We start from the raw sequence: 24,449 nt of genomic DNA on the forward strand, positions 1-24,449 counted from the left end.
GTGCATGTCCACCTTGGAGGTCTCTGCTGTTTCTGCAGCTTTTCACTGACAGCCTCCGCAAAGGTGGGTGTGTGGTTTGTGTTTTTATATGAAGGCAATGCTGGTTTGTGTTCTGGAGGGCTATGCTTTCCATGTAGTGTGGTGCAAGTGTTGACCGTCTCCTCTTGACCAAATATTCTGGTCTTGACTGGGTACTGTGTGGCTTCCAGTTTGGTTGTATAGGTGCATCTCTTGCAAGTCTGAGTGTAGAGAGGTAAGACGTGAGGTTGTCAGTGTACATGAGGCAGTTGTGACATTGCCTCAAGATGGCCAAGTTCAGCTGGTTAATAGGTGAAAGTACAGGGGACTGACCTGTAGACATGCCGGGAGGGGTGGCCATTAATAATAATTACTGGAGTTGTTTCCTCATAGAATGCTTAGTGCTGTTAGCACATTTGTGTGGTAAAATACTTGCTACAAGATGCCTGGTAAAGTCTTAAAGTAATACGCTATTGAAAGCGCAGGAGAGGAGAAAACTAGCATATCTAAGTAACACATTGAAGAGCAGACTTGGGCAACACTCAGAAGCTAACATACAGTCCTGGATACAGCAATTCTGCATCTGGACTAGACTTGTTACAAGAAAGGTAACTAATTAGTATTATTTTAATAGCCAAATGTCTGGTGTATTATATGTGTATCCATGTAGTGTAGCTTGTGTATAATGGATGTGTGAGTGCATATCTCATGTCCAACCACCCCATGTATACACTTGTCTCATACAGTATACTCACACCCTTTGCTACTGTAATGACAGCACATATAAGCATGCTTTGTACAGGAAATACTATACACCTGGCCTTTAACAAAATAGACAGCCCTTGAACCTGTACACAATAGTAAAAGCATATAATCACTAAGCCATCTGAGCTGTACTATTTTATGATGTTCTCAACCTTAGCATGCAGTGCAGTCAGTTTATCATAGGGAAGGAACACTGTGGAATCAGTAATGATTTAGTTATCAGTAACTTGCAGCACTGTCAGAGCCAAGAGCACCTTAGTACGATTTTGGACCATGCCAGATGAAGTGGGGGGACCAGTCTATGGACATACAAGCCCGTTGGTAATGATACAAAGGGACCCATGCCACTGACATCTGCTGTCCCCCCCCCCCCCACACACACACACACAGTACAGCTAATATGTACACGGTACACTGCTACAAAATCAGGATATGCCATACACAATGGCCAGACATACACTGACATCTTAGCAATATAACTAAAATGACTGAGGATAATAAAACAACAGACAACCAACCATCCATACACACAAGTCTTTTAATGAGCTTTGCCATCAAGTATTACAACATTACAAAACATAATTGCTTGAAATACAGGAAGCAACTGACACTTAATTACATATGTTCTTAAACAGCCTCCACTTACACTCCTTAGTTAACCCCCTAGGGGATATAGTATTAAATGATACAATGTAAATTGATTCTTCACATAACAATGGTTCTAAGTGTTTGATAAAACTGGGAAACAGACCTTTTCCAAAAAAAGTACATTGTAACCCACTACAGTCCCCATGGTGAAATGTATGACAAGTAACAGCTATAGAATGTTTGTCCATGTAATAACTAGCATCTCGCACATGTTCTAACAGACTGATTCTAAGCCATGTCTTACTCTTCCGCAGACCCACCTCTTGACTGTACAGGGTTCTACATGCTGTCCAGCCTTTGCAATCATATGTATGCCCCCCACCTCCCTTAATGAGTCTTACTCCACAACATCACTAATGATGACAGCAGGAATGTCAGCACTACATACTGATAGACCATACCTATCAGCCTTCTACTGCATGACAACTGGACAAGGGGAGATCAGAGGTCCAAACACAGGGCCATATTTGATATATTGCTGTTATGCACTGAGAAAGTTGCTGGTGTTACAGGGTTGGTTGCAACATCTCTATTCTGAGGGATATGAAGTCAGAAACACATATGATGTTGCCATTTACTGGCAGCAATGAAAAGAGTATGCCACTGAGTTACCAAGGACGACACCTGTCTGCGTAACTCACAAAAAACATCTACAACTAAGAGAAACTCACAAACTGTTTAAAACAAAAGCACCAAAGTGAAAAACAGAGACGGAGCGGTAAAACACAGACTGAGATATTTAATGAGCGCTTTTGGAAAGGCTAGTACCTCTCCTTCTTCAGACATACAACGTAACAATTAAACACTATTTAATATAAAAAAGCAACATAATTATTCAATTAAATTTTCTAAAAAGACATCTCTTAAAAGGGATATTCACCATAAAAACACATATACTAGTAGCAGACACAAATACAGAGCAAGCGGACAGCTTACAGGGCAACAAAATTCTAAACTTAAAATAAAAAGAATCATAACCTAGGCTGATGCAGTCACGCCAAATATGTATTGAATATTGTTTTGGATAAACGTAATCCGTTTAGATAAATATATATTAAACTAGTAATCAAGTTCAAAAAATAATAAATAATGACAGCAGCAATAGCAATGTCGAACAACCTAAACAAATGTGATAAACATATATGGTTTATCAACCAACATGCAAAGAATAGTCAGCATTAAGTTTAGCTTCTATTTAAATAAGATACTTTAAAATGGTGAGTGAAAAAAAAAAATCTAAAACAAATACTAATTTTATATATTGTGATAAATAAGAATTACATTCTGATAGAAAATGAATGTCATCCCCCTATAAGTTAACCAATAAAGGCAGCACCAAAGCATTGTAAATTTAAATACAGGATGACTACCTCTTCAGGGCCAGATATTTTAAAATGCATTTAACAGACACATGGTCATTAAGCCCTGGGGGTAAATAAGCTGCCATTCTAATTTGCCAAAATAATTCTTCCATTTCTAATTTGAGTTGCCAAGGACCACCTCTCTGGTCGACTAGGACTTGTTGTAATATGACAAATTTGAACTTATGTTCTGGAAAGTCAATAAGATGCCTTGCAACAGTGTTTGTAGAATCTTTCTTGCTAATGGCATACTGGTGTTCATAGATGCGCTGCTTAATTTTTCTTTCTGTTTTTCCTATATAAAAAGCAGCGCATCCTTGACAACAAGCAGAATAAACTATTCCTTTTGTTCCGCAAGTATGCTTGCCATGACTTTTATAGTTCATATTTCTAATTTTAACCTGATTTTCAAGACTTAAGTTCCTGCATTGTTGGCAAGCCCCACACCTAAACACTCCTATGGCTCTACTTAATACAGCTTTATTTTGATATTCAAGAAGTGCTTTAAGATTAGTCCCTCGCCGATAGGTTATTTTAGGTTTATCTCCAAATAGCTTTTTCAAGCCACCATCTTCAATTATTAAGTCCCAGGTTTTACTGAGAATTTCTCTTATGAGAGAATAATCTAAACTTTAAGTACACAGAAAGCTAATATGGAAACTTTGTGTTACGGAGCTGGTAGTACTATGACTTTGGCCTTCAGCTTCATCTTTACTATCGCTGATGTTCACACACAAAAGGGGTTTAAAGTGGCCTACATGCCGCTTAAAAGTGACTTCATAAGAAATTTTTGCCACCATAGATGCGGGGTACCCTCTGTTGACAAACATGGTTTGCAAAAGCTCACATTCTTTGATGAAATCGGTCTCATCAGAGACCATCCTAGCTGCCCTCACCATTTGGCCTTTGACAATGGCTTTTTTTTGATGGTGAGGATGACAGCTAGTGAAATGAAGGAATGAGTTGGAGTAGGTTGGTTTCCTATATATAGTGCTTTTAAACCTAGAGTTAAGTGCGTCTTTACACAAATGAATGTCTAGGAAATTATCGTTCTGTTGTAAATTATAAGTAAATTCAAAAAAGTCGGTCAAAGCAGAAATAGTAGTGATGAACTCCTGAACCAAATCACTGGGACCTTTCCAAACCAAGAACATGTCATCTTGATAATGCGTGTACCAAGCGACATTGTTCTGGAACAAACTGTTTTTAAAAAGTAGGGTCTTCTCCCAGTGTGCCATGATGCAGTTAGCGAAACTCCCTCCACAGGGTGACCCCATAACCACCCCGGTTTTCTGTAGACATGTTTGTCCATCAAACAAGATATAGTTGTTAGTCAAAACAATCTCCAAAAGGGTTTCAGCTACATAAATGGTGTTTTCACTAACTTGTCTCTGCATCATGAAATCCTTAATCCATTCCAAACCTAAGCTTCGGGGTATAACCGTGTAGAGGTCCTTAACATCTATTGTTAGAAACCTATATTCTTGGTGAAAGGGAATGTTACTTAGCTCAGTTAGAAAACTCCAGGAGTCCTTGCAAATTTGCTACTCTTGTTCGACTAAAGGTCTTAAAATACTATCAACATATTTTGCACACCCATAAGTGATAGAACCTCGCCCATCAACAATCGGTCTAAAAGGGGGGTCTATGATCATCTTATGAATTTTGGGTGAGCCAAATAAAACTGGAGTTCTAGGAGCTAACATGATCAAATAGTTATATAGATCAATATCAATCGAACCTTCCAAGAAAAGATCTTCAAGAGTGGACTTGATTCTTCTATGTGCAATATTTAGCTCATTACAACTAACTAGTTCATAAGCTGTGGTGTTGAGATGTTTCTTCATATTTTCCACATAGGTGTTGTAATCCATAAAAACCAGTCCACCCCCTTTATCTGGTTTCATAACTCTTATATTGCAATCACGTAATAGCTTAATGAAGTCACACTGATTGTTATTGATATTACTATTGACATTTCTATTGGTCACATTATTGGTGCTTAAAGCTCTAAAGTCAATCTCACACATCTTCTCAAAAGATTGTAGGTGAGAATGAAGTGGTGGGTTGAATAAATTGAAACTCTAAGTGTGTTAGTAAGAGTGGAGCTTGCCCCCATTAGGGCATTCAGTTTAAGTTTACGAACAAAGAGTTTTAGATCTATTATTGTTTTTACAAGGTCCATGTTGTTATCCGGAACAAATGTCAAGCCCTTGGAGAAAACATCAACCATATCTTGGGGTATATTCAACACAGTATAGCTGTAAATATGAAAGTCTCCTCCTGGACTTGAAATAGTTTGCAGACTACCCAAATTTTGTTGAATTATCTCCTGCGCTGGCTCCGTCTGTTCCGCGTATGACCCTGATTCCTGTTCATCCTCGACTTCCCATGTTGGTTGTTCTGATTCATAGGAAAACCCTGTTGGTAACTTGTCTCTGGCTGGTTATTGTCAATACCCTCTTGCTGATGTTGGATGTGAGAATTAATGTTATAAGGTTTATTATTATTTGAGTTATTGTTAATTCTCTCACTCCTATGGAGAGCAGGTGCTTGTTCTATACTAGTATTAGATTCTCCGTTTTGAGAGTTTTCATTAAGCTCTTGAATGTTACCACCAAGTTCTAAGGGGGCTCCATTTAAAACAGGAGACTGGGAAATAAAAGGTGGACAAGGGTTTGCATTCTTATTAGCGTACTGCTGTACATCTCCTGCAATTTTTTTCTTTTTGATATTCAGCATTTTTGCCATGGTGGCTTCAATGCTGGTAAAGATCCGCATATAGTCATACTTATAGTGAGGAAAGTCCGCACTGGTTTTAATTGCAAGTTCCAGTATTTCCAACTAGCTTTTAAGAGTGCTTACCTCAGTTTTATAGTGATTCATCAGTAAGGTGATAAATTCGAACCCTTGTTTATCAAAAAGGTTCAAAAGAGCATTATGGAAATCAGACCCTTCCAGCAAGCCAACTGGATACCTCCATTGTCGGAGCCCCTTTGGGATGAGTTTCTTCCCTAAGCATTCCTCCAAATATGCTATTTCAAGCTGTAGCTTTCTACAGCAAAATAATTTATTGTCAAACTCATTGAGTGTAGTAATGTTACTCACCATAGGTGGTTCTTCATGAAATAGACTGTTCAAAGTGCTGTCATTAAAAAAGTTGTTACCTAAAAAGTTCCCAATGGAAGGAAGGGAATTGTTTCCTGCTTCTTGAATATTATTGTTGCCATTCCAGTTAGTAACCTGCTGAACTCATAGCCCCTGGTTCAATTGGATATCACTGGAAGTTGCAACACAAACAGCTTGAATATCCCTAGGTGCTTCATTAATTATTACGGCACCTAAGGGCTGGTTACCATCCATTTCACCTCGTCGAGTTGTAAAGTTGCCCAAGCCACTACGTGGACTGCTTACCAAATGATCCCTATCCTCGGCATTAACAAAACTGTCCATTCTCTGTGTAAGAGTGTCAACCCAGCCCATAAGAGCTTGGATTAGGGCCGTTAAATGTCCGACGGCGTTCGCCTCACCGGATAGACTGTTATCATTCAAATTACCATTACCGCTGTTGTTCGGCTCATCCTGTGTGAACATTGAGCCTTGCAAAGCCGCTTTCATCTTGTTCACCATGCCACAAACGACTACAACTAAGAGAAACTCACAAACTGTTTAAAACAAAAGCACCAAAGCGAAAAACAGAGACGGAGCAGTAAAACACAGACTGAGATATTTAATGAGCGCTTTCGGAAAGGCTAGTACCTCTCCTTCTTCAGACATACAATGTAACAATTAACACACAAAACATAACAGGCAAACCTCTGACCATTATGTGGATAGGCCAACAGTTCAGAGCTATGCAGACACATAACTTTGTCAGACTGACATCCATGCAGAAGGAGCATGTACACACAAAGCCTGTAAAACTAGCAGTATTCACAACATATAACAGCAATACTCATATTTGGTCCCTAAGTCTGTAACCTTCTCTGCCATTTAGTTGGCCTGTATCCACAAGTCTTGTTGTAAGAGTTATCCCCACCTGCTGTGTGTAACACTCAGTAGCCATAGACCTCCAAGATGTGTTCCTCACAGCCAAGGCAAAGAGACACTGCCCACATTAAGTACTTAATTATAGTTGTGTGTTGCCATGAGATTGGCTATTGAAAGAACTATCCATCTGCTCTGCATGCAATTAGCAAGTGGGGAATATCAATTGGTGCACAGGCCATCACCTGGTCAAGAGCATTACCTACAGAGGGCATGCAGATACCTATTCCAAACACGAGTCTACCAGTACTCCACATTGGGAAACAGGAAGATGTGGAGCAACCTGCTGATACAACCCAGTGTAGTGTGAAATAAAAATGTATGTGAAACAAGTCAGCATATAAGTGAATGTAGTATGTGTTTTCTAATAATGGGAAATAGGATTTTGGCAGATTTATGGCTGAGCGAGACTTGACCTGCTAAACAGCACCTATGGCCAGAGCATCTGCCTCTCTCTGCTGTGACACAGAATACAGCTCAGGACCCTAACTCTCCCTGGGAAAGGAGAGCTCACACATGACAAACACTGGAGTCTCTGTCAAACACTACTGAATGTGCCACTGCTAGGGCAGCTACAGGGGTATTGTACATATCCATATGGTACCTGTGAATATGAGTATGATACACATTTGTATGTAAATCTAAGAGAACTATATGGTGTGTATACACCTTCCATAGCCAGAGAACTGGCAGATTCCACACATGTGGATGGACAGGGATGCTCATAGGTGGACTGCTGACCATCATGGCCCTGCCACAAGTGCCACAGCAGGTGTCACCAGTCACATGTTTTGGACTGTCATGGAGGCATGGACATGTGTCATCTCTAACACTGGATATATTCTCAGGTTCACAAATGCAACCCTTCATGGTATGTGTGGCAACATCCTTGATCTTGGAGATGCCCACCATTATTATGCTGAGGTCAGAAATAGACAGTTGGGTGAGATGGTGGCAATCGTCAACTGTGGGATGTCTGTACCACAGCATGTGGCGGGAGTTAGGTATCAGCCACGTGGATGTAGGACAGCGCATGTGTTGGGAGTACAATGGTGTAAAACTGTAAACCATGTCTACATTTATCACTCAAACACATACAGTCAGAAACTTGATCTCACACATGCAAACATACACACTTGGCACAACTGAGATTAGAACCACTACCTACCTAGGTCTAGCTAGTCAAGTGCTCTGAATTTATTGCACATGCCATGGAGAAAGTAGGGCGAAGTGTGCTCCACAGTCCCTCTAAGGTGAACAACATCCACTGGCCTTGCACAGTATGACAATGGGAGATGTTCTGGGTGAGAATGGACAGGAAATACTATCAGCTACAGAAATATACTCAATGACCAACACAGATATAGCCATACACATGTTTGCCACACCTGCGGTTAGCAGCCCTGCCTATGTCGTCATTCAGTCCATACTGTTACAGAGTTTTGGCACAAAGCACATGCTTATTGGGCTGAAGAGTGTCATCAGTTACCTGTATGGTCGATGGTGACAGCGGTCATCATAAAGTGGAACTTGGGACATGTACTGGAGGTACCATGGTGCAGACATATTACATACACTCAGCACCCCACCCACATTGCATATAGCACTCACTCATACCCATGATAATGCTATGACAAAGCCACAATCACACATTTACCAGGAAAGAAATTCAAACCTTTGCCTGCCTATGTAATTATTGCTATTACACTGATATGTATTTATCGCATGTGCCACAGAGCTAGTAGAGTGAAGATTGTCCCATGGCTCTCCTAAGGTGAGCATCATCACCATCCCTTGTAATGTATGGCACTGTGCAGTATATTTGGAGAATGGGGCCTCAGAATGCTCACTCCTACAAATATGCACACTCACACACACACACACACACACACACACACACACACACACACACACACACACACACACACACACACACACACTCACATATGCCAGGACTCAGAGGGTAAACTACACCTGTCTGCTCATTGGTAGAACAGTGTTATGCTGGTACTGTAAGCTTGAGGTAGACCACAGGGTAAAGGGTGTCACAAGGTAACTTTACAGTGCAGTACAGCAGCAGCCCTTTCTAAGTATACCACTGGGGGTGTAGTTCATAGGTTCATAGGTTCATAAGTTTATACTAGGCTATCTGCCCTAAGGCATTTATAAGCCTAGCCCAACTTTTTGTGGCTTACGCCACCCCTTATATGAAAAAATACTGTGCCCATTAGTTTGTTGTGCCTCTGTCCAGCAGTGACACAGAGATGATTCCTGGGGTAAACCTACGATCTCCCATCCACAGGTCTAGATTTCTCTTGAACAGAGTCAGCGAGGTGCTCTGCCTCACATGGACCGGGATTTTATTCCACAGCATAGGGAGTCTCTGAGTGATAAATCTATCCCTCCAGCACGTCCTATTTATATCCATGCTAAGGTTTAATTCGCTTGCTCTAGTGGTTTTGGTGGATTTGGATTTTTTGAGGTGGAGCATGTCCATTAATTCGGGTTGGACATGGCCTTGTATGTCAGGCACATGTCACCTCTGAGCAGACGGTATGCGACTGAATAGAGCTGGAGTTTCTTCAATCTGGCAGCATATGACAGATTTTGGAGTCCCTTTATCCTTTTGGTGAGGAACTTTGGGGTCTCTCCAATTGCTGCAGATGTCGGGTGAGATACATCCCTAATGGGGCATTGTACTCGATCATTGGTCTGATAAGCGAAGAGTACAGGGGAACAATGACCTCACTAGATCTGGATGTGAATCCCTTCATGATCAGGTGGGCAATGTAGAAGGTCTTTCTAACCACTTTAGCAATGTGAGTGTCAAAAGAAAGGCCACTGTCAACCTGGGTCCCCAGGTCCCTGATAACCTCTTCTGTGCTTAGTGGATTGCCACCTATATGGTAGCTTGGGGTTACCTTGTTTTTCCCGAAGGGTATGACTATACATTTTTGGCGTTTAACTTCAGGCCATGGCTCTGGCACCAGCTATCTGTTTCCGTGAGTCCCTTCTGAAGGATATCCATGTCCGATGCACTTTCCACTATGGCCCAGTTTGCAGTCGTCTGCAAACTTTGTCAGCCAAAGTCCTCCCATGTTGGCCTGTACTTCTGAGAAGTAGATGCCAAACAATAGGGGGCCAAGGACCGAGCCCTGTGGGACACCACTTGTGACCGGCTTGGAGTCTGACACAGCGCCAGCAACTCTAACCCTGTGGGTTCTGTCCTTAAGCCAGTTTGCAACCCATCTTGTGACATATGGGTTTACATTTAAGCTGGTAAGTTTTTCTACAATACCCGAGTGGGGTATTGTGTCGAAAGCCTTTGCAAGGTCAAGGTAGGCTGTATGGACTGCCTTTCCCTCATCAATGGCCTTTGTGACTGTTTCGAATTAGTCGACCAAGTTCAAAAGGCATGATCTTCCCTTGACAAAGCCAAACTGGGTCGGGTCCAATGTCTGCAAGTCCCCTATATCTTTGTTTATGAGCTCCATTATGATCCTCTCCATAGCTTTGCAGACTAGACTTGTTAAGCTTATGGGGCGGTAATTACCAGGGTCCATAGAGGCGCTGCCTTTGTGGAGTGGGACCACAGTTGCCGTACGCCACTCCTTGGGCACGTATCCTGTGGTAAGGCTGAGATTAAACAGCTGCCTTATGTGCGGGTTTAATTCCTCATTTAGCTCATGTAGCACACAGCCGGGGACACCATCCGGTCCCATTGATGCTGTGTTTTTAGCTTTAGAGAGAGCAGCTTTCACCTGCGCATTTGAGATGTCCGGGAGGCTACACTCGGCTGGGATAGTTATCTCTCCTTTAGGGGAGAGGGGGTGAAGTTTGCACTGAACCTGTCTGCCAGTATGTTGGCAATGTCTGTGGGTTCAGTGATTTTTGTATCATTTTGGACTAATTCTGAGCATATCTGGGAGTTTCCACCCAGGTTCCTAACATAGCTGAAAAAGGCCTTATGATTGTCCTTTGAATCCATGGCAATTTTTCTCTCAAAATTGGCCTTAGTTGATTTTATGAGTGCTCGTATTTTTTTACTAATAATGATCAGGGGTGACTTCCCTTTTATGGATTTTGTTCTATCATGTAATAGCTTTCTCCTCTTATTGTAAAGTTTGTTAATGGCTGGGGTCCACCAGACTGGACGTTTGCCCTTTGTGGAAAGAGTCTTGGTTTTATTTGGGATTGCCTGATCCATGCAGTCCTGGAGGTGTTCATAGAAGGCATTTGTAAGGGCTTCCGCAGCTTGGGTTGTGGTTTCCTCTGGCTCAGGGGCCTTCAAGGATACCACACCAGTCTTGAGTAGTGTGAAGTTTGCTTTAGAGAATTTCTTCACTATGGTCTTTTTTGTTTGGGGTGGGGGTGGGATGTGGATTTCCAGTGAGATTAGTTTATGATCAGATCTCACCAATGAGGGATATACTTCCGGTATGGAGCATTTTGTCCCCATGTTTGTGACAATGAGATCTAGTATATTTTCTCCTTTCGTGGGAACAGTGACTAGCTGTTCCATGGCATTTGAATTTATGAACTCCAGGAACCGTTGGGGTAGAAAGTTAGGGCTTGAGTAATGTTCCCAGTCTATATTCGGGTAGTTGAAGTCACCCAATATGATGGTGTTTGGAGATACATTTATACCCTCCAGTGTCTTCAGGAAGGCTGTGTGGGTTTCCTGAGTTTGAGAGGGTGGCCTGTAGCATGCTACAATTTGTAGAGCAGTTTTGCCTATGGTTAGATGCACCTGGATGGTTTCCGAAGCTTCGTGCGTTGCCACCAACCTGGAGGTGTGGGTAGCCTTTATGAATATGGATACACCACCTCCTTTTGTGGTGTGGTCCGGGTTTTGGGGCCGGAACGCATGATATGAGGTAAAACCTAATAGTGCCGGGGTGCTCTCAGGAGCCTTGAACCAGGTTTCAGTTACAGCACAGACATCGATGTTCTCCATACTGAGAAGGGCCTCGAGTGCGTGCATTTTGAGATTTAGACTTCTGGCATTGAGCAGCATTACCCTCAGTTTCTTCCCATTTTTGTTTTCTAGGGTGGTAGGTTTAGAATTTGAGCCTTGCCTAAAAAAGGCACTATGGGGGTGGCAAGAGCCTTAGCCAATATCCGGAATCCCAGAGGTGACAGGTGCAAGCCGTCCCTTGCAAAGCAGCGTGGCTTGTCAAGCATGTCATCCCAGGCAGACAGACACTGGATCCCCTTTGAATGACACCAGACATTAAGCCAATTGTTAAAGCTGATCATCTTGTCTCTATATTGTGGCATCATTCTTGGTGAAGGAAGGATACTGCTCAGGGTTAGGGTCATACCTGCCTGGGCTACATATTCAGAGAGCTCCTCTATGTCTCTTTTCATGTAGTCCAGGGAGGTACGTCTCAGGTCGTTCACACCAGCATGGACAATGACTGTGTCATATTTGTACTTGCCGTGGAGTGACTCGAGTGCTTGTGTTATGTGGCGGATTCTAGCGCCTGATAGGCAGCGTACTGTGACCCTCTCCTTGTTCAGCCTGGTGAGTGGGACGTCAGTGTGTCTGACTATGGAGTCACCTATGACAAGTATGTTTGGTGTTGTATTTGGCCATTAAGGGCTGTGACTGCTTTGCACACTGCTTTTGTGGTTTATGTGTTGCTTGTGGGGTGTCTTGAGGTAGCAGTTGTTTGGGTGTCTGCTTGGAGGCCTCTGCTGTTTAGGTAAATTTTTACTCAGAGCCTCCGAGTATGTCTTTGTGTGTTTATGTGTTTGATTCAGTGGAGTGGTAGCATTATGTGAGGCTGGTTTTGTGGTGTGTGTAGTTGCCTTCTCCTCCTGTCTGGTCTTGCCAGTCCTGAGTTGAGAGAGCTCAGCCTCCAGTTTGGCTAAATAGCTGCATCTCTCGCAAGTATTTGTGTTATGTGGGAGGAGGAGAGGGTTGTCTGTGTACATGAGGCAGTTATAACATTGCCTCAAGATTCCCAGATTCACCAGCTGGACCGGAGAGGAGATTGACAACTGACCTTTGGGCATGCTAGAATAATATTGGGAAATCCTTAATTGAAAACAAGGGCCAGTGGGGAGTGAGGGTGTAGTGCTTTTAATTTTTAGTGCTGACTTATATAATTGCTTTAGTGAGCAAGTGCCAGGTAACTTGAGTGCAATGTGTTACAAGTAACTAAATGCAAAACGACAAACAGTAACTTTCTTTCAAGTGAAACAAGGAAATAAGTACAGTAAGCAATGCAGATATCACTAGTGATCCACAGAAGCTCTGAGAAGTTGCGTATTAGGTGGAATTAGCTTCCAGGGAAATAACAAGCAAACAAACAACAAGCATATAAACAAAGCTAGATTCAGCAGGCCTGGATCTAGTCTATGCTAGAGCAAACAAGGTGTACCAATTTCAGTAAGATACAGTTCAAATATTCAGGCACTATAAACCTTTAACCAGAAATTCCCAGCTCAGAAGGGCAGAGTCCAGCCTCTTCTCCCACAAGAGTGCAGACCACAAACCTTCTTAATGTAAAATAACTGGCCTGAAGCCCAAGTGCGTAAACCAGAACTAATACACTTGGACACTGGGCTCTCAATCAGCAGTTCCCAACTTAGAAGGATGAAAGCTACCTGTCCTGCCACCACAGTGCTTGCCACAAACCTTCCTAATGTAAAACAACTGGTCTGAAGCCCAAGTGCTTAATCCAAAAGACTAGAATGATAGCTACACTTTAATCAAGTTACAACCAAGCAGTAATAAATACCATTGAATACTTTAGAGAATGTCTGGATTAGTGCTCAAGTTACACAAACAAAGCCAGATCCAGCAGGCCTGAATCCAGTCTATGCCACAGCAAACAAGGCGCACCAACTTCAGTAAGAAACAGTTCAGATATGCATGCACTATAAGCCTTCAACCAGAAATTCCCAGCTCAGAAGGGCAGAGTCCAGCCTCTCCTCCCACAAGAGTGCAGACCACGAACCCTCTTAATGTAAAATAACTGGCTTGAAAGCCCAAGTGCTTAATCCAGAATTAATACACTTTTAGAATAACAGTGGATGAGAAGGTCCTCAAAGTATTTTCAACTACAAGTTTACAAACTCACAAACACTGTTATACTCAGTAATGCACACAGACACATTTGTCAGTACTGAGGTTCATTTGTGCAGGTGTCCCTGGGTGTATACCAGGCTAACGTCCATGGCGATATGAGAAGAGTAAGGCATGTGAGTAAACTGGTATCATGGCACTTGACATTTGTCAGCATGCCATCTATTGACTACTGCCACTTGAGTGATCCCCAGGATAACAGCTATATTCACCATCCACTCATCTGGATTTCTCTTGAAGAGGGCCAGGGAGGTGCTTTGATTGACATGCATGCAACATATATCGCATAAAATGGCCATTGTCTGGGTTATGGACCTGTCCCCAAGCATATTCTGTTGAATGAATATCTTTTAAAAAAAAAAAACAAATACAATTCCTTGTTTCCCACCTTTCTAAGCTAGTATAGTCCAGTTTTCAGGCTAGTGCTGAATTCAGGGCTGTAATACTAGTTTCTGAGTTGCCCATACCTTATTTGGATAGAAGGAAGTTTTTCTGTTCACCTGTGAGAGAGGGGAGCTTTGAACAACCTATCTGTCTCTGGAGGAGTGGTTCCAGCCCAGAAGTTAGTAGTTTATTGGCCATTTTGGGCTAATTTCTATCTCTTTAATTTCCCTACTATAAAAACCGTGTTTGCACGGTTTTGCACACCGGGCAGTGCCGGTTAGCTATGGTTAAATTACTCCCAGCTCCACTAAGTCTCCTCTTCAGTTTTTCCCTTGATATTAGTCTCAACCTAAGCACTCAAAAAGCATCTTACAGCCAAGCACTTGCTCAGACCTAATAGGAAGCACTAATATACCCTGACACTAATTGCCCAGCAGGGCAAGGCTCTTTATTCACCCCTCACCAACCAAGTGACTAAGCAGCTCACCCTTCTATTCAGGCATGACCAAAGGGCAACTTCAGGTGCACTCTCCAGTCCAGCTAGTGAATCTGGGTATCCTGAGGCAATGTTACAACTGCCTCATGTACACAGACAACCCTCTCCTCCTACCACAAAACACTAACATATGCGAGAGATGCAATTATACAGCCAAACTGGAAGCTAAGCTGTCTCCACCCAAGACTGGAACAGACAGTCAAGAGGAGAAGGTCAACACTTGCACCACAAGACTGGAACAGACAGTCAAGAGAAGAAGGTTAACACTTGCACCATAACTCCAGCCACACACAGACCTACTAAAACAGCACTGGCAAAAAATACACATAAATACACAAAATCATACTCGGAGGTTCTAAATAAAAACCTGCAAAAGCATCACAGACCTCCAAAGCAGACACCCAAACAACCTGCACTTCCCGTCACAAACCAGACAACACATAAAACACAAAATCAGTGTGCCACACAATCACAGCCCTTAAGGTGAAATAACATACCTAACACAGTAGTAATAGGTGACTCTATAGTCAGGCACACTGATGTCTGACTCACTAGGCTGGACAAGCATAAGGTTACTGTTAGATGCCTATCGGGAGCCAGAATCCGCCACATAACACAAGCACTCAGGTCACTCCAGAACAAGTACAAATATGACTCTTGTCATTGTTCATGTTGGTGTGAATGACCTGAGACATACCTCCATGGACTACATGAAAAAAGACATGGAAGATCTCTCTGATCATGTAGCCCAGGCAGGTATGACCTTGACCCTGAGTAACATCCTGCCCTTGCCAAGAATGATACTTCAGTATAAAGAAAAAAATATCAATTTCAACAATTGGCTAAGCATCTGGTGTCATTCAAAGGGGATCCAGTGTCTGTCAGACTGGGACGACATGCTCGACAAGCTGCGTTGCTTCGCAAGAGACAGCTTGCACCTGTCACCCATAGGCTTTTGAATACTGGCCAAGGCTCTTGCTGCCCCCATAATGCCTTTGTTAGGCAAGGCTCAAAAGTCAAACCCACCTCCATAAACAGCACAATTAACAAAAAACTGAGGGTTATGCTACTCAGCGCCAGGAGTTTAAATCTCAAAATGCACACGCTTGAAGCATTCCTAAGTAGGGAGAATGTCGACATCTAAGCAGTAACTGAAACCTGGTTCAAGGCTCCAGAGAGCACCCCAGCACTACCGGGCTACAACTCATACCACACGTTTTGGCCACAGAACACGGACCGAAACACAAAAGGAAGGGGTGTATCTATATTCATCAAGGATACCTACACCTCCAGGTTAGTGGCGCAGCAAGATACCTCTGAGATCATCCATGTGCAATTAACATCGGGAAAATCTGTAATGCAAATTGTGGCCTGCTACAGATCACTCTCCATGATCCATGACCACCACTCCACCTTTCTGGAGACACATGAAAAAACAAAGGTCCTACTGAACACCCTGATATTGGGTGATTTCAATTACCCTACCATTTACTGGGAAAACTACTCGTGTACAAATTCCCAGGCCCAGCGCTTCCTGGAATTCATAAAATCAAATGCCCTGGATCAGTTGGTAAACTCCCCTACCAGAGGTGAAAACATATTGGACTTGGTCATCACCAACATGGGCGACAGGTGGTCCACACCGGAGATCAACCCGTCACTGGTTAGATCAGACCATAAACTAATCACTCTGGATGTCCACACCACACCTCCACCTCCAACCAAGGAAACCACAGTGAAAACCTTTTCTATAGCAAACTTCACCTTACTTAAGATAGAGGTGGTAAGTTTCACAGCCCCCACGCTAAAGGATAATGCTGCCCAAGATGCAGAAACCTTTACAAATGCACTCTATGAGCACCTACAAGGATGCATGGATTGTGCCATCCCTAGCAAAACCAAGACTCACTCCTCTAAGAGAAGGAAACCTGTTTGGTGGACCCCTGCAATAAACAGGCTATACAATAGAAGGAGGAAACTAGTTCAGAAAAAAAGCAAATCCCAAGAAGGAAAGGCATCCCTGATCAGTATCAGTAAGAAACTAAGGTCCCTCATGAAATCATCCAAGGCTAACTTCACAAGAAAAATAGCCAAGGATTCAAAAGATAATCACAAAGAATTCTTTAGCTATGTTAAGAATCTGTGTCACCTTGCAGATATGCACTGAACTAGTGCAAAATAGCACAAAATATACTGAACCTACTGATATTGCCAACATCCTGGCAGATAGATTCAGTGCAAACTTCACCCCTCTCTCACCTCCAAAGGGGTCCACAACAATATCGGAAATGTGTAGTGTCCCAAAAATCACAGAAGCACAGGTGAAAACAGCCCTTTCAAAAGCCAAAAATACAGCGCCAATGGGACCAGATGGTGTCCCTACTTTGACCTTGCCAAGGCTTTCGACACCATTCCCCACTCAGGTATTACAGAAAAACTCACCAGCCTGAACATAAACCCCCTACGTCATGAGATGGGTTGCCAACTGGCTTACAGACAGAACTCACACGGTAAGAATAGCGGGCTCCAGGTCTGACTCTAAACCAGTCACAAGTGGTGTCCCACAAGGCACAGTCCTGGGACCCCTACTGTTTGGCATATACTTCTCAGAAGTACAGGCAAACACAGGAGGAGTATGGCTAACCAAGTTTGCCGATGACTGCAAACTGGGAGCCATAATTGACTCTCCGTCTGACATGGACGTCCTCCAAAAGAGCCTTACTGAGACAGACACCTATTATCAAACTCATGGCCTCAAGCTAAATGCCAAAAAATGCATAGTCATCCCATTTGGGAAAAACAAAACACCCATGAATTACAACATAGGTGGCAGCCCCCTTAATACAGAAGAGGTAATAAGAGATCTGGGGACCCAGGTAGATAGTAATCTCTCCTTTGACAATCATATTGCTAAAGTAATTAGGAAATCCTTCTATGTGGCCCATCTAATTACTAAAGGGTTCGCATCTAGAAATAAAGAGGTTATAGTGCCCCTCTACTCGTCACTCATTAGAACCATCATAGAGTACAATGCCCCATATGGGAAGTACCTCACAAGACACTTCCAACAGCTGGAAAGACCACAAAAATACCTCACCAAGAGGATTACTGGCCTCAAACATATGTCCTATGCAGCCCGACTGAAAAAACTCTGGCTGTACTCAGTGGCATATCGCTTACTCAGAGGTGATCTCTGCCTGACTTACAAAGCCATGTCCAACTTAGAATTGATGGACATGCTCCACCTAAAGAAATCCAAGTCACTGTGAGCCACGCGCTCTAGTGAGCTAAACCTCGCCCCAACAAAAAATAGAACATGCTGGAGGGATAGAGTCCTGTCACAGAGACTCCCCATGCTTTGGAACAAAATTCCAAATTACATCAGGCAGAGCCCCTCACTAACACTCTTCAAGAGAAACCTTGACGAGTGGATGGGTAACAGAAAATACATCCCTGGGATCACTTCATTGGCTCTGCTTGACAGAGTATCAGTTAATTAATCAATGGGGCAGTGAACGCTGACACACTCTGGCTAGGCTTATAAATGCCCTCAGGCAGATAGCCTAGTACCTACTTATGAACCTATGAATGTGGTAATGCAGCTGAGGTATCCATGGCATGTGGTGCATACAGACTGTGGTTTCCTAGCTGTGGCAATTGTAACACAGCTGGGAAGACAAGTCATTGTCAGTCAACCAGAGATTGCCTGTAAGTAGCCAAGATGTGACTGGGAACACACAGAAGTTTTGGGGTCTTTCCATTTCAGACAGTTGTTTCATGCCTAGGGTCATACATGTCAGGTACACTTGCAGCCTACCCAGTTGTTGAAGGTGTCTACTGAGTTACATGGCAAATGGGTCACTGGACCTGCTGATTAGCCTAATGAGCAGGGAGTAGAGGGAGACACTGACCTCTTCATTCCTGGATGACACACCTTTAGTTATACAATGTGCCACATGGAAGGACTTTCTGTCCACAGTGGCAGTGTGGTGGTCAGAAGAGAGTTTGCTGTCAAGCTGTGTTCACAGACCTCTAATAAGGAAATCTGTCTCCATTGTACTACCACCAATGTGGTCATTTGTGGACAACACATTGATTCAACAGGGGATTGGGACATATTTCTTGAGATTGAGACTAAGGCAAGTGTTCTGACAACAGTTGGAGGTATCAGTGGCAACTTTATGCAGGATGTTAACATAATGTGGGGATGTAAACAGACCCCACCCCCAATTAGCAATTGTCTGCAAACATTGTTAACCACAGTTCATTCCTGTTGGGCTGGATATCAGAGCCACATACAACACACAAGACCGGATACAGGACAAGAACCTGTGGTACTCCAAACATGACTGTTTGGCAGTCTGACACCACTCGTGACTGTTTTGCAGTCTGACATGTAGTCCACTGCTTTCACACTATGAGATCCATCTGTGAGCCCGTTTGCAGACCACTTAGTGACATAGGGATTAATGAATAGATGAATGTGTTTGCCTATGATTCCTGAGTGTGGAATTATATCACAGGACTACAAGGGCCACATATCTTGTTTTGGACTCCATATTGTGCTATAGTAATATCACATGACAAACAGATTATAGGACTGAAGAGTGTCTACAGCTACCACAAACGTGGGCCCTGTACAGTGGACATTTGGTAGTTTGCTGGGTGGACCACATAAAAGTGTAGCAAAACCCACACCCCAATGGATATGGATTACTAAGTTAATGACACAACCGCAGACAGACACACACTTGCCAGGACCGCGCTTCAAACCCCTACTTAACTAGTTTGCTGTACTATAATATTACACATTTATCAAATGCGACACGTCACTTACATAGTTGAGTGCTGTCCAAAGGTATCTTTAAAGGTGAGTGACATCAGCAGCCTTGTATGTGGACATCAGCAGTGTGTCATTACTTTATAAACGTGGTTTATGTAGGCTGCCAGTGATTAGGCAGACAGCCATTATTCCATATTTGACAGACAACTAATGTGATGCTAACCTCTATATTTAATTCCAAAAGTGTGTGCAGTTCATAGTTAGTTTCTAGGCACTGCATAGAATTCTTCCACCTGTGTACTGTTTCTATGTATGGACCCTTGTTCATAGCCTGTCCAGCTTTCTGACAGTAACACATATTAACATCTGGACAGTGAGTGTGTACAACTAGTAACATAGGTGTAGCTGAGAAGCAAATTGGTTGGCATGGCAGTTATTGGAACACGGTCCTGTCAAACACATTACTGCATCTAGGCCACTGAGACCCAACATCCAGGCATGCATGCTGTCCACTTCCAGACAATATTAAACACTCACAAAAGATTGGCACACTGACCCCTGCATACAGTGGACATACACCAATTATCATGTTGATTGGGATAGCTCAGGCAATCTGTGCTCCGCTGATATTATTCTACAAATGTACATGTTACTACCATTTATACATGGGGTTGGGGGTCACACCTGACAACTTTACACATTTGCACTAACTGCACTGGTATTTTAGTTATAACTCTGTTTGGTTCCATTTAGTATTGTATTGTGCCCCATCTTGCTGATTGAAGGCATATCAGTGGAGTACTTAAGTTAGATTGCAATGGCATACATTTCAGTTTTAGGCATTTTACTCTTCAGAACTATACTGCAACAACTAGGCCTGTTGTGGTATGCCTGTGTAGCTCTGTAGGGGGGGTTTGTTCATCATTGCCAGCATTTGTGGAGCTTTGCCCGACCTTTATTTCCAGTCATCTACACCTGTCCTGCTGGGTGAGGCTGGAGGGTGGGCATGGGAATGCTCATTGACATCCATGTGTGTGACCCGTGGACACCCACAGTTAGTCAGGCTACCCCATGTACTGCAGTGGGAGTTGTCACCATGAGTACTACTGTCTAGTATGGGGACACCAGTGTTGGTTATGGATTTTATGCTGCCCCATATAGCTGTCAGCTATCTGCTGCTATCCCATTTGTCTGACCAATTCCCTTGCATGCTTGCATCCATAGCATAGATATATCTATCAGCATATAGTACTCCATTCAGTAATTGATAGTAAGGGTGACATACCTTGTGCCTGGGGTGGTATTGAGGATAGTGGTGGAGGGCTGACTGTGTGGGATGCACACAGTTCACTCCCTATACATGGTAAGGTACAAGTAGTGTAATGTTTGGCATCCCTTCTACTGTATGTGCAAGTCAGAGAGATGTATCAGTCCCTGGGTCTCTACAGTGTCAGTGTGTGTGCTATGCAGAGAGGTATCAGTCACTGGGTCCCTACAGTGTCAGTGTGTGTGCTATGCAGAGAGAGGTATCAGTCCCTGTGTCTCTACAGTGTCATTGTGTGTGCTATGCAGAGAGGTATCAGTCCCTGGGTCCCTACAGTGTCAGTGTGTGTGCTATGCAGAGAGGTATCAGTCCCTATGTCCCTACAGTGTCAGTGTGTTAGGTATCAGTTCCTGGGTCCCTACAGTGTCAGTGTGTGTGCTATGCAGAGAGGTTATCAGTCCCTGGGTCCCTACAGTGTCAGTGTGTGAGGTATCCATCCCTGGGTCCCTACAGCATCAGTGTGTGAGGTATCAGTCCCTGGGTCCTTACAGTGTCAGTGTGTAAGGTATTAGTTCCTGGGTCCCTACAGTGTCAGTGTGTGTGCTATGCAGAGAGGTATCAGTCCCTGGGTCCCTACAGTGTCAGTGTGTGAGGTATCAGTCCCTGGGTCCCTACAGTGTCAGTGTGTGAGGTATCAGTCCCTGGGTCCCTACAGTGTCAGTGTGTGTGCTATGCAGAGAGGTATCAGTCCCTGGGTCCCTACAGTGTCACTGTGTGAGGTATCCATCATTGGGTCCCTACAGCGTCAGTGTGTGTGCTATGCGTTGCCTCTTTGCCAAGGCATAGGCATACTGGGCACACCTCTGTCTGCCTCTAGGGGCAGGCTCAGAAAGTTCCTCCTCCAAGTCCCTCTGTGCCTGTGGTGACCTTGGCAATGGTGGTGGGCTGTGTGGCTCCTCACTGTGTTGTTCCTGCTGTGGCTGTTTCTGCAGGATCATACTGTATAGCATGGCACATACTGTGAACATTAGCTGGAGAGTACTGCAAGGCTCCATCGGATATGTCAAGGCAGTGGAACTGTGACTTGAGCAACCCAAACACACACTCTATAATGATCCTGGTTTGTGCATGTGCCTCACTATGGCATTCTTGTTTGGGTGTGTGTGCATTTCTGATGGGTGTCTTCAGCCAGAGCTCCAGTGCATAGTCAGCATCCCCCACTAGATGGCCAATTGGGATGTCCCCCTGGTAGACCCCTGATACAGCTTTGAGAAATTCCAGATGTGGGAGTCATGATAGCTTCCAGTGCTGCCAGCACACACTTGCATGATAATGCCCTGGGCATTGCCACAACTTGGCATTTGATAGAAGGCAAGCACTTGCTGGTGATGTAGACCCTACCCCGCCCACCGGGTGGTGCATTGATGTGGATCTGCATGTGGTCTATGACACCCAGTACCTGCAGGTATTCAGCTACATGGTGGAAGAGACACATATTGCTGGTGAATTCCTCACAGGTATTAGGGAACTGGATGTGTTCACGGGCATGTGGTAGCATGGCATCCAGGAACTGATGGAGTACTCTGGATGCAGATGCCTGTGACACCCTTATGATATCCCCAGTAGGTGTTTGGACAGTACCTGTAGCTAGTATTCTTAAGGCTACACATACCTTAGTATCCACTGGGATGGGTTCCCCTGTTTCTTCTGGATGTGAGGCGATGCCGGCACAGCTCCACAATTTGCTGCCATATGTCCCTATCCACCCTGTAATGCTCTACAATCTCTAGGTCATGTAGGCCCTGATAGGTCAGCCTGGGTCTGAACACTCTCCTCCTCCTCCTGGGTTTGCGGCGGTTAGCAGCATTATCTTCCTCACCACCGTCAGCCTCTAACACATGGTGATGTGCCTGAGCAATGGCAGCCCCTAGCATTTTGTCAGTTTAATTCCCAGGTTTACTCCGAAGGTGCAGAGTTTGTGGGGAAATGCAGACTGAGGGATGTTTCCATACTTTATAGTGATGTGATGCTACTGCTGCCTGTCAGATTGACTGTTTCTAATTCATTCCAGATGCCAGCTTACTTGCTCATGACTTGTTTTTTGCCACTGTGAGTGTTAGACACATTATTGGTGATTTGTGGATGGTTGCCTTTATTCTGCTGTTGCCCTTTTTGTAATTAATTTTTACTTGCATCTCCTCATATTTACAGCTCTGCAGCTACCTGCCAGCTGTATTATATTTGCAGGGCCCATTATGAGTTGCAAGACTCCCATAGTGTGATTTCTATATCAGTTTACCTTTATTTTGTGCTGTTGCCCTTTAATTCTATTTTACATGTCCTCCCCTCTTCAGGTCTGCAGCCACCTGTCAGCTGTACTATTCGAGTGCTTTCATTGGTCAATTGTGTGTTGCAGACACCTATATTGTTGGTTTGTACAGCATTTCCCTTGTCCTGATACTTCCTTTGCCTTTTCCTTCTACCCTTCCTCTTTCAGCCTGTTGGTAGTGTAAACAGCAAGATATGTCCCTCCCCTGTATGTGCGCACTCTCTTCAGTTCATGGAGTATGAGTACACAGCCTCAGACACACCCACTCTCCTAGCTGTGCTTAACTAAGCAGACACCAGGCAACAGGGCTCCAATGTTCTTCCAGCAAGCATGACATGCCCCCTTTTCATGTTCCTTGCTCCTCCTACCTACACAATGTTGTTAGAGCACCTACACAGTTAGGTGCAGTCTGACACTTAGAAATGTTTTCCTCCAACCTGTGAGTCAATATAACTCCCCAAATTTGCATAGGACTGACTGCTAATTTCTAGTAACTATACTCACACTGAGCCTTCCCCTTAGCAACCACTATTCCCTAGTATCGCTTAGGTATGCATGCCATTGATGATAATGGCAAAATCATGAATTGTGTGATAAAGGCTTATTTCATGTATTTTTGGTATTTTTGGCCCAATCCTATTGGCGCGCCGCTGCCCTATGCTTACACGTCCGGAATCGACCAAAAAAACTTATAATTTTATAAGATTTAATTTATTGTTCATGCCAATAGCCATATATTTGGCCATTGGCATGCCTAACCCTTATATTACATGCTTTTGTATGAGCTGTCATGCCTCCATTTTGTAGTTTGCAGAAATGTGCCCAGCTACTAGATGAATACATTTCTGCAGTATACACTATTCCTGCACGGACCCCTGCTTGCTACCTGGATCATTAATTCACCTCATTTGCATGGTTTTCACCAGCAAATGGGGTAATTAGTATACAGGAGATGTGTCCATGCAGGAATAGTGTAGGAGCACTCATGCACATGCCAGGAGCTCTCTCCTGGATCGTTCGCCAGACATATTGCATGCAGCAGCTCTTGCACTATTCCTGCATGCCTTGCAGAGCTTGCTGAATCCCAGGGTAAATCTTGATACAGTATGCACCATAGCTCTCGACTAAATAGGGACAAATCTCAAAAGCATGGAACATATCCAGAAATAATCAGGGACACTTTTTATAATATTAGTACTGTTAGCATGAGATGTTAGCAGAATAAGATATCGGGGATTCAGCAAGCTCTGCACCACAT

The sequence above is a fragment of the Protopterus annectens genome, chromosome 15.part0 (genome assembly GCF_019279795.1).
Source record: "Protopterus annectens isolate FY-2018-M chromosome 15.part0, PAN1.0, whole genome shotgun sequence".
NCBI lineage: Eukaryota > Metazoa > Chordata > Ceratodontiformes > Protopteridae > Protopterus > Protopterus annectens.